The 10,096-nt window shown below is 44.8% G+C and overlaps 1 long non-coding RNA gene across 2 annotated transcripts; it reads left to right on the top strand.

Annotated features, from left to right (window-relative positions):
• The first annotated feature begins 47 nt into the window (after nt 1–47).
• On the top strand, nt 48–3,785 carry LOC309645561. Of its 2 annotated transcripts, XR_014254956.1 has the most exons (5): nt 48–334; nt 690–799; nt 2,211–2,275; nt 2,600–2,680; nt 3,536–3,785. It is a non-coding gene; the product is annotated as an uncharacterized lncRNA (long non-coding RNA). The 2 variants fall into 2 exon arrangements; XR_014254957.1 differs by lacking the exon at nt 2,600–2,680 and having other exon boundaries at nt 58–334.
• The last annotated feature ends 6,311 nt before the right edge of the window (nt 3,786–10,096 follow it).

Raw genomic sequence — 10,096 nt, 5'->3', positions numbered from 1 at the left:
ATGGCGGCGAGGCCGACGAGTCCGGGTGGCCTCGTGTGTACCGGGAAGGGGCGGGGCTAGTGTGGCCTTGACAACCATTAGGCCTCCTCCGCCTGGGCGGTGCGGCGACTACATTTCCCAGAGGGCCTCGCGCGGCGCAGGTCGGGGAGGAGGGGGGCGGAAGGAAGCGCCTCGGGTCCAGTGCGCAGGCGTGAGTCCCCTCTGGTTATATAAGGGAGGCTTTGGGGCTGCTCGTTCTTTTGCGTTTTGGGCGCTGTCTGTTTTTCACTTGGGCTCCTCTGTTTCTCCTCCCGTGTCGTCCCATCCCGGCAACCAGGGTTTACTACTGTATGTGGTGAGTTGAAACCTCGCTTCGAGATCTCTATGCCTCTTTTTCGCTTTTTTGTGCCGTCGCCCCTACCGGTGGCCCCCTCTCCTCGTGGCTCTCTCTGCTCTGACTCTAAATAGGCCTCAGCGCCTTTGGGGAGATCAGTTAGAGCTGGAAAAGCCCGCGCCTTGTGCTTGGGCCTGAGGAGTCCTCGGCTGGTGTAAATGATGACTTCACTTTTTTCCCCATCAGATCGACAATGCTGATGTCTTTGAATACTTGCCAGTTAGTTCTGAGACACCGGCCTCAAAAGGCGCGCTGCCATGTTCTCTTCCGACTGTGGGAAGATGGCGCTTGATGACCTTTTTTTGTTGGTTCGCAGGTTTGCGCGATCACAGCGTACAGAATGGATCTTGGAGGAAGGGGTGCCTTCTGGGCCTTCAAGGAAACCACGTGTAGACATGAACAACCTTCAGTCTCCTGACCTCTGGAGTAAGCATTTGTCTTTTGGCCTATTGTAGGAAATGCCTGCTCTGAGGAACCTCTTAGTTTGCTAGGCGAGCTTGGAGGAAAAGAAAAGATGATTAAGGGCAGCCAATTAGCATATTTTAGTTACTAGGTTTTCTTTGAGGTGTTCTGGGTGCTTGGTTTTATTATAATTCACAAAAACATACCCATTAGACTTATTACAAAGTGGAATAAGTGAATTATCTCTTGAAAGTGAATAGGTGTTAATTTTTAAATGTCTTTATTATGCTCCTTAAGGCACATTTTCAGATGCCATTCCTTCACTTGTTTCTTAATAAACAGCTTTCTTTTATACTTAAGTTTCCAAGTGGATGGATAATGTGATGACATTTAAAAAAAATTTTTATTGGTGTAGAGTTGCTTTACAATGTTGTGTTAGTTTCTGCTGTACAGTAAAGTGAATCAGTTACATGTATACATATATCCCCTCTTTTTTAGATTTCCTTCCCATTTAGGTGTGATGACATTTTTAAGGAAAGCCAAATGTGTTTCTGTTGGCCTATTTGCTTTAATTCCCAACCTCCTAACTTAACTGAGTCCAGAAATGCCGCTTAAAGGGTGGGACTTCTTGGACGAAGTGTTCCTTAAACCTTGCTGTCCCAGAGTGTTAAGTTGCGTTTTAAGTGATGACATCTTGCATTAAAGTGTAACATCCTAACACATAGTCAAAACCCTGCAGTCACCTAAGTAAAAGCCAGCCATTTCCCCACAATTCTTGCCAGCCACGCTGGCCTCTATCAAATGTAAGCACAGAAGGCAGAGGTGTTTGTCTTAGCTACTATCTTATTGCCGAGAACAGGACACAGAAGTGCTGAAATACTGCATGAAGTCGCAGGTAGAGAAACAGATGAACCAAATCTTATTCCTAGTTCAGGGTTCTTTCTTTTTTTCTTTCTTCCTTTCTTTCTTTCTTTCTTCCTTTCCTTCCTTCTTTCTTTCTTTTCTTTTCTTTCTTTTTCTTGAGTGTGCGTTGCTGCGCACGGGCTTTCTCTAGTTGGGGCAAGTGGGGGCTGCTCTTCGTTGTGGTGCTCAGGCTCTAGGCGTGTGGGCTTCAGTGGTTGTGGCACAAGGGCTTAGTTGCTCCACGACATGTGGGATCTTCCTGGACCAGGGCTCGAACCCATGTCCCCTGCATTGGCAGGCAGATTCTTAACTACTGCACCAGCAGGGAAGTCCCCAGGGTTCTTTCTGTAGAGGCGAAAAGCTTCCTGCTGGCATAAATGATGACTGAACTTTTTTCCCCGACAGATCGACCATGTTGATCTAACTTCTCTAAGCCAGTTTCTGTCTGATATGCCAGCTTGAGCATCTCCTCTGTCCCCCACTCCTTTGGGTATCTAGGTGACTGGTGGTCATGTTTCTGTTTTCATCTCAGGTTCACTGTTGGCAGAAAGCAGATTTTGAATGGACCATGATGGATCCAGGATTGGGAGAGAATTGGTAAGTCACGTCCATTAACTGCTTTTCTTTTAAAGAGGTTATCCCCATTGTTTTCTACTTTCTGTGACTCATATGGCCATTGCAGCTGATGACTTAACTTTTTTCCCCATCAGATCGACCCTGTTGATCTAACTGAACTATTAGCCAGTTTTGTCTGATGCATTGGCCACAAAGATAACTTGTTTATGTGTTTTCTGCTTGACCACCAACAGACTACTTTCTGTGGGTTTTTTTTTAGTGGGAATTGGGCTTGCCCTATGGGTTTTTTTCCCCCTTCCATCATTCAAGTCATTTATCTTGGCTTCATCTGTTAACTTCCTACAGGACCAGAGCCCTTTGTGCGTCAGGGCGTAAGTAGGTTGATTGCAGCCTGATCTCAGCTTGGTTCAGTCTGTCCTGTAGCAGGTGAGGTTTCTGCAAATTGTTATCTAGGTGTTAACCCGTCCTTAGTAAAATGATTACTGAATGTGCTCAGGATAGAGAGGTGTTGGGTTTGCCCATTTGGGAGTAACCTGAGTACCCAGTTCCAAGTTGGGTAAAACAGGAGGGGAAAATCGTGTCCTTGGCAGGACTGTTGACCTATTGGTACTACCAGGTCTTTTCCTAAGAAAGGGGGAAAAATTAAATGGAAAGTTAATTCTGCCTTGGCAGATAATACGAGATGAGGAGCTCCAAGCCATCTTTTGAGTTGAGATTGAAATTGGTTGTAATATTTTTGAAAGGTTGAATTCTTCACACTGTTAGCTGGAGGCCAGCCTCAGTTCCTTACCCCATGGATAAGGAACACAGTGGCTTGCTGCATCACAGTGAGCAAGCCAAGGAGACAGGCAGTCTCTATCTCCTGCCTCCTTTCTTTTTAAACAAGTAACACTTTGTATCCCTAATGTCTGCTTATCCACTTTATATTTCAGATGCCCCCATTTATCCCTAAAGTATCTTTTGCATGAGCTTCATTTGTGTTAAGTCCCTCTAGAATCAACATAACTTTTGGTGTGGTCCTGGGTTTGTCTCCCTTATCTCTATTTACTGTACCTAGAAAGGCTATAGATTGATGATGTACATTTTGACGTTACCAGGAACAACACAGACTTCAGTGAGGTGCCAGACTCAAGAGGTTGGAAGTCACCTTGGTCTGGTACTTGATTCTACATCCACCTAGTTCCTGAAGTCTAGATGCTCCCACATCCCAAACAAGTAGCTGTTTATATCAGTTTACATCAGAATGAAGTCCTGATGGTGATGTATCTTTTTTCTTTTAAGGAGTTTCTCAACTGTGGAGTTGGAATACAAGGTCTCTTGGGAAAAGGTGACCCTGTTCTTCACTGAGAAAGCGTGAAGGTTCCGGTTGAATCAGTCTCCTGAGGTTGCTGTGTAACCTGAGTGTCCAGAGCTGGAAAGCCTCTGGCTGTTTTGAAGAATCAAGTATTATATTAAACTTAGGGAAAATTTCTAACTTTGTTAGAAAATTTCTCCTACCTGGAGAAAGAAAATAAAACCCTTTGAATCAAAATACGGTTGTATTTGGTTATTGGAGATAGAGACCTTGAACCAAATGATACTTGAGGTAGAAAGCTCTAGGGGCAGAGAGATCTTTTAATATTAAACTTAAATTTTTAATGTTTAAACATGGAAAGTTACAGACTAGTGACATAGGGCTAATCTGGTTTCACTTTAACTTCCCTACTCTGTCCCCAGATACTTGATCTGACTAATCTTAGGAAGATAGGATTCCATTGTGGGTTTTTTTGACTTTGTGCTTTCTAATCTGATTCCTGATGTTGACTCCAAGTCCCTTGAGTGTGTGGACCTAGTGCATCTGGTGAACAGAAAACTAGCTAGAGGGGAATTAATTTTTTTTTTGCTGCACACCGCGGCCTGATGCCCCTGCAGTGGAAGCTCGGAGTCTTAACCACTGCTGTACCAGGGAGGTCCAAGAGGGGTATTACTTCTGATATTTGGTTATAAAAGACTTAACGACTTGTTGACATCCTCTTGCTAGTTCCTTTCCTGTCTTATTCCTTGGCTTGCTCACTTTAGTGAAACAAGCTAGTGAGGAATTGAGATTAGCTTCCAGCCAATAATGTGCAGGGAACTGAGTCCTGCCAACAACTGAGTTTGGGGGTAGATCCTTCCCTGGTATTTGGTGACTAGAAACCTTGCTGACACCATGATGCCTGTGAGGCCCTGAAATGGCACCCACCTAAACTGCCTGGGCTCATGAACTACAGAAAATGAGGTTAAGTGTGTTTCTAGTCACTAAGTTTTTTTTTTTTTTTTTTTTTGGCCCTGCTGCATGGCTTGTGGGACCTTACTTCCCTGACCAGGAATTGAACCTGGGGCCCCGGGAGTGAGAGCGCCAAGTCCTAACCACTGGACCGCCAGGGAATTCCCTCAAGTCACTGAGTTTTGGTGGTAATTTACCCAGCAATAAATAATGCAGAACACCATAATCGAAAGCCCTCTAATGACCTTGACACTTTGAGCATCACTAACAGCAATTTCTTGACAGGACCTTCAAAGTTCTATGTGTGGATGCAACATTTCCATTCTTTCCTTCCCTTCATGCATTCAACTTAACATGTCCAAACCCGAACTGACCCCCTCCCACCAAGGCTGCAGCTCCCACAACCATTTCTATTCCAGGTGTCGGCAACACTGTCAGTCTAGTTGCTCAGGCCAGAAATCTTGGTTATCCGTGACATTTTGCTCCATTCCCCACGTTGGTTTACCCTTTTTTTTTTGGCTGTGCCATGCAGCATGTGGGATCTTAGTTCTCCAACCAGGGATTGAACCCGGACCCCAGAAGCCACTGGACCCCCAGGGAATTCCCAGTTTACCTTTAAAATACATCTGACATTCACCTCTTTTCCCACCTCCATTGCTACCATCTTCCGGATCCAAGCCATCATCATCCAAGCTTTGATTACTGGTCTGTACTTCCACCTTTGCTCCCTGTGATCTAATTCTCTATATGCAGCCAGAGTGCCCTTGAAAACCAGAGACCACACCACTGTCCTGCTCAACCCGCCTGTGTCTCCCCAGCTCACACAGTAAAAGCTGGAGTCAATGGCCTGGACCATCTTCCTCTCCATTAACCTCTGACCTCATCTCCCTTCTCTTTCAGTCACACAGGTCTAACTGTCCTCCATCACTTTAGGTGCACTCCAACCTGGAATGAATGACCAGGCCTAGCCCTGCCAGATCTTTGCATGGTTCCCTTGGTTTACTTAAATGTCACCTTCTCTGGGAACCTATCTAACAATCTTCCCAATCACTTTCTATTCCCTTATATTTTTCTTCATATTTTTTTTCACTGCCTAATAAATAGTGCCTATGCGTATACAGTATACATACATTATATGTGTATGTTTATGTAGCATATATATTTGTCATCTGTCTCCCTACATTAGACCATGACTCCATGGTAGATAGCACAAGAGATAGATAGTGTAGATAGCAGCTGTCCCTCCTTTGTGGCCCCTCCATGGCACGTGGCACAGATCCTGGCACGTGGTAGGCCATTCAATAAATATTAAATGAAAGAATGAATCTGGGACTTCCCTGGTGGCCCAGTGGATAAGACTCTGTGCTCCCAATGCAGGGGGCCTGGGTTCGATCCCTGGTCAGGGAACTAGACCCCACATGCACGCCGCAGCTAAGAGTCCTCACGCCGCAACGAAGAAGCCTGCATGCTGCGATCCCGCAACTAAAGATCCTGCATGCTGCAACAAAGATCCAGTGTGCCGCAACTAAGATCCGGCAAAATAAATAAATAAATATTAAAAGGAAAAAAAAGAAAGTGAATCAGACACTTGCCTTGTGGCAGGACTGCTAAGGTACTTGACTGGCACACCTTTTTTAAAAATTTATTTTATTTATTCTTTTTTTTTCTTTTTGGCTACGTTGGGTTTTCGTTGCTGCGTGTGGGCTTTCTCTAGTTGCAGTGTGCGGGCTTCTCACTGAAGTGGCTTGTTGTGGAGCACAGGCTCTAGGCACACGGGCTTCAGCAGTTGTGGCACGCAGGCTCAGTAGTTGTGGCTCGCGGGCTCTAGAGCGCAGTCTCAGTAGTTGTGGCGCATGGGCTTAGTTGCTCTGCGGCATGTGGGATCTTCCCAGACCAGGGCTCGAACCCGTGTCCCCTGCATTGGCAGGCGGATTCTTAACCACTGTGCCGCCAGGGAAGCCCTTGACTGGCACACTTTGTTACTCATCACAACAGCCTTGTGAGGTGAGAACTAGCATGATTCTCACTCTTATTGCACAGATGAGGAAATTCAGTCTCTATATGAGACAGAATCAGGTCACAAACTCTGACTTATTGACTTTTCTCTCTCCAACGTAACTGCCTTTTACCAGAACAAGAAGTGTTTTCAGTTCTTTGTATACCCTGCAGTTTCTAAAGCTGTTCCTTGCACATAGTAGGTGCTCAAAGAGGCAAAACTGACTAAATGATTCCTTGAACCAGCACTCAACCTGGTAACTTGAAGACATATTGAGTCCACAAAATGTTTCTTAAAGAAAATGCATTGACATGATTCATTCCATAAATATTTATCGAGTATCTACCCTGTGTCAGGCTCTGTTCTAGGTGCTGAGGATACAATAGTGAAAAAAAAAAAAAATTCTTGCCTACATGGGACATGGCATTGCTAGTGGAGAGAGAAACAATAAAAAATAATATACTGTAGTATGTTATTTAATAAGTGCAATGGAGAAAACTAAAGTGAGGAAAAGGAATAGAAACGGAAAAGAAATGGAAATGTAAAGGTGGACATTTGAGTACAGAGCTGAATGAGATCAGGGAGTGAGTGGTGTGAGTATCAGTGGGAAATGAACATTCCAGGCCAGTGCAAAGGCTTTGAGGTGAAAACCTGCTTGCTGGGTTTTGTGTTTGGAGCATAGAAAGGAGGTCACTGTGGCTTCTTATGGAAAATTGGAAGATCTGATTATAGTAGACCCATTTTCCTGCCTGATAATTAGCTGTGACTGAATAACGTTTTATGCATATATGTATTAATATGTATGTATGTATGTGTTTTTAGGCAGGTCATGTGCTTTCTAGTTCCCCACAATGGTGTATATCCCTCTTTAATATACCAGCCCCTATAGTAATAATACTAACAATGGCTGACATTTATTGAGCCCTTACTGTGTGTTAATTACAGTTCTTCATATGTAATAAAGCATTATTCTTCCAACAACCATATGAGGCAGATTGTATTATTTAACCTCATTTGACAGTTGAAGGAATAGTCTCAGAGAGATAAAATGACTTGTCTAAAGTCACACAGTCAGTAAGTAGTAGAGCCAGGACTCGAACCCTGTCAGTCTGGCTCGTGAGTTTGTAACCCTTGGCTTAATTGCAGCCTCTTACTGAAATGCAGTCTGACTGATACAGGAGGGAGCCAATTTCCGGTTCTGAAAAGTTCAAATGCTTTTATTTATTTATTTATTATTTTATTTATTTATGTTTTGGCTGCGTTGGGTCTTCGTTGCTGCCTGTGGGCTTTCTCTAGTCATGGCAAGAGGGGGCTACTCTTCATTGTGGTGCACGGGCTTCTCACTGCGGTGGCTTCTCTTGTTGCAGAACACAGGCTCTAGGCGCGCAGGCTTCAGCAGTTGTGGCACATTGGTTTAGTTGCTCCGCGGCAGGTGGGATCTTCCCCTACCAGGGATCGAACCTGTGTCCCCTGCATTGGCAGGCGGATTCTCAACCACTGGGCCACCAGGGAAGTCCAGTTCAATGCTTTTGACTTCCTTGTTGGTGAGACACCTCTGAGGTCAGAAGTGGCCCCACATGCCTACCAGCCAGGGGTCAGAGAAGTTCCCTAGAGAGCTCCCACCCACCTTGAGTCTCTAGGCTTTGCTATCACTGCTTCCCTGAACCCCAAAGGCAATGATAGGCCTCAGATGCTCAAATTCTTTGCACCTTGTCTCCCCAGCTTCAGTCCCACAAAACATTTGATGCTTCAGACTCATTCTACTTCTTTGTCCTCTTACTTGAGGGATCTTGGGCACATTCTTTACCTCTATAGCCTCAGTTTCCTCATCTGTGAAATGGGGTTCATAACAATGCCTGCTTCAGAGAGTTGAAGCCTTCAATAAAATCAGGTCTGTAAAGCACTTAGCCCAGGCCTGGCACATTATAGGGACACAATTCATATCTAGTGAATAAACAAATCTTCGTGCCACATTGAGATGGGAGAAAATCTGTGCTGGGGAGATGTAAGGAGTGTGCTCATTGAGCGCTTACCATGTGCCATATTGTGTTATTATTTCATTAATCCATACCCCACCGTTGTTCGTTACTATCCCATTTTATCCCTTCCAGAACTTGCAGCTCCAGCCTGTGTCTGCAGGGGGCGCTGTGGACACACGTTTCTCCAGCCTGCGCGAGATGCCTCCACTCTCAGGCTAGGAAGAAGGAAGATGGCCCGCAGGGGAGTTTTCATAGTTAGGCCGGATTTTCAGATCCTGCAGCCAGCACTTTGGGGGTTGGTTGTCGCAGGGGAGCCTGAGAAAGGGCGAGTTCCCTGGGCCTGAATCATGGGCTGCTGATCGTGCGACCACCACTCACAGTGTAAGAAACCAACCAAAAACAAATATACCCACGATTCCTTCATCTAACATATCAGTAATCAGTTTTCACTTTTCCATGTTCCCTTCTGTTCTCCTTGTAGTGGGGCAGCTACTACCAACATGGTTGGAGCTTCCAATTTTGAAAGAAAGCCAGAAATCCTTAAAATGTTGGCAACTGATTCCAATTTTATAAACTGTGAAGACTGAACAATGCACACGTGTGAGCCTCATATAGCCCAGAGGCCACCAGTGTAAGACCTCTGGAGTTTGAGCTGTGACCCTTTCAGCACCGCCCTTGTCATTCCTGGTGCAGATAAAACACATGATGCCCAGTTATTATACATTTGAATTTCAGATAATTTTAACCATGTCCCAAATATTGCATGGAACATACTTACACTAAAAAATCGTTATTTATCTGAAATTCAAATGTAACTGGGTGTTCTGTATTTTTATTTGCTAGATCTGGCAACCTCATTCCAGGGAGCATCTGGCTTGGGATGATGCATCTGTTCTTTAAGATGAAGCCTTGATGGACCTTATTCCTTCTGAGTAACTTGTATCTCTGCCAACTTGAACTTTCCTCTCAGATTATTTGGCGGGGGGAAATTGGGGTTTATGAAATTTCCCGATAGTTTACAATTTGGCTTCAATGCCTGGATGGGTAGAATTGGCAGGTCCTGTGGTCCCTTGGGCTGGTCCCCTGATCAGTTTCTCCCAAGGTCCCAATGTTGATTAATTGCAGGTTTGTTTAGAAGGCAACTGTCTTTTCCTTTATCTGTTAGTCATGGCAGAAACAGACCATCTTGGGCTTATTTATATCTGTGGCTTTTTTAAAAAGAGAGAAAAGGAGAAATCTGGATCCTTTCACTTGGCAGGCTCATTTAAACAAATGGTCCTTTTGCTAAAACAGACTGGCACCACAGGGCCACAGTTTGCAGGTGGGAGGGCTTGGGATGGGGGTGGTCCTGGTGGGTGAGAGCATTTTTTTCTTTTTTTGCTCCAGTGTTAAAATGGTGGCATGTGCAGACTGGGACTTTGTCATCACTTTTGGCTCTGCCCAGGTTGACCTGGTGTTTTTACAGCTAGAGGAGCTACCTGCTGAGAGTGGTGGTATTCATCATAGTAAATGCTAGGCTGCCTCAAATATTTCACTGTCCCACTGTATGGTCAAGTCCAAACATTCCTCTCTAAGCTCCATTTCTCCCTACTTGAATCATAATAGTAACAGCACAATAACTG

The sequence above is a fragment of the Balaenoptera physalus genome (genome assembly GCF_965194825.1).
Source record: "Balaenoptera physalus genome assembly, chromosome: 16".
Classification (NCBI taxonomy): domain Eukaryota; kingdom Metazoa; phylum Chordata; class Mammalia; order Artiodactyla; family Balaenopteridae; genus Balaenoptera; species Balaenoptera physalus.
Note: the sequence above shows the minus strand (reverse complement) of the source record. Positions and strands in the feature narration are given on the sequence as shown.